Source organism: Trichosurus vulpecula, chromosome X, assembly GCF_011100635.1.
Source record: "Trichosurus vulpecula isolate mTriVul1 chromosome X, mTriVul1.pri, whole genome shotgun sequence".
Classification (NCBI taxonomy): Eukaryota; Metazoa; Chordata; class Mammalia; order Diprotodontia; family Phalangeridae; genus Trichosurus; species Trichosurus vulpecula.
In genome coordinates, this window is record NC_050582.1 from 47,843,346 (window position 1) to 47,845,156 (window position 1,811).

Consider the following 1,811-nt stretch of genomic DNA (forward strand, 5'->3'; position numbering starts at 1 on the left):
ATATCTCATCATTTTTACCTTCTTAACATGTACACATGTTCAATCAATCAACTAGCATTTATAACTAGTGACATGAAAACAACAATGTAGAAACAAGATATATATAGTATAAATTGGGGACAGTCTTAGAGGGGAGGGACTAAGATTCAGGAGAACCAGTGGAAATGCTCAGAGTCAGGAGATGGAGTGTTCTATGATGCAAGGAATTGCAAGGAGGTCTATGTTACTGGAACACAGAGTACTGGATCAGAGGGTAAGGCACAAGAAGACTGGAAAGGTAAGAAGGGGTTCAGTCATGAAGGGTTTTGCTTGCCAAGGAGGGGTTTTTATAGTTGATCCTAGAGGTTAATGAGAGCCACTGGAGTTCATTCAATGGGGGCAGGGGCATGACATGGTCAGATTTGCACTTTACGAAGATCAACTTCATACGTCTAGTCACTCAGCCACTGTTCTAGTCCAGGCTCTCTTCACTTCTTGACTGAACTTTTGTCTCACCACTCCAATCTGTTCTCCACACATACACAGAAGTGATTTTTCTATAGTGCAGGCATGACCATGTTACTATCCTGCTCAGTAGACTCCAGTGGCTCCCTGTTATCACCAAGATGAAATATAAACTCTTGTCTTTGTCCTTCAGAGCCCTTCTCACCCTGGCCCTAACCTACTTTTCTAATATTGCTACACACTATGCATCATAAACTCTGTGGTCCAGCCTGACTGATTTCTTGTTACTCTGACACAAGGCTGCAGTTTCCATTCCTGCACTGGCTGTTCTCCATGCCAAGAATGGACTTTGTTCTCACTTGAGCTTCTTGGAATCCTTGGTTTCCTTGAAGTGTCATCTCCAGGGACTACTTCTACAGCAGGTGTTTCTGGGTTCTCTAGTTCCTAGTACTTGCCCCCGGGTTACCTTGTATCTATTTTATGTTTTATATGTAGCTGTTTGTGTGTATATTGTCTTTTCATTAGAATGTAAGCTTCTTGAGGGCAGAGACTCATTTTGGTTTTTTGTGCCTAGCACAATGCTTGACACATAACGGACATATTTCTAAATCACTGATAAAATGTTAAATACCTCAGGGCAAAGGACAAAGGTCTGCAGTACTCCACTAGAAGTGCCACTCTGAATTCTCATTGATCAACTAATGGGTTCTTAACCTCTTCCCCAAACCACTCATCTTCAGTATATCACCTCGCCCACATCTTTCCATTTTTTCCCAAAGAGTATAATTAGAGACTTTGTCCAAAAGTTTTGCTTTTGTTTTTGTATTCTAAAACCTAAGTATACTATATATCATGTTTAGTTCTGGGCACCACATTTTAGGAAGTGGAAAACATCTTGAAGAGTATGATGCTGAGACAATGGCCTTGAATTGTCATGTCACATGGGATCACTGGAAAGCGTAGCTGGTGTTTTGCCTGGATAAGAGAAGACTCAAAGAAGGGATATGATAGCTGTTGCATATATCATATATGTTATATGTCAGAGCTATTTCAATGACTGTTGGGGGGAATAGAAATTAGACTCCCTTTACTTTATCTTTGCCCTTTATCTCTGTAACATGTTGTTTCCCTTCAGTGGATTTTCTGCTCTTGGAGACAAGGGACTGTTCTTTTTCTCTCCATACTCTAGCACCTAACGCAGTGTGTGGCACCTAAGTGTCTCTCACATGCTTGTTTGATTGTATTGAACTGATGGTGAAATACATACAGACCTTGAAAATTAAGTTTAAGGATCATAGAAAGAATACTGATGGGAGCGAGGGGGAGTGCTGTTGAGATATGAATTCATTCCAATGATGAAATGGCAG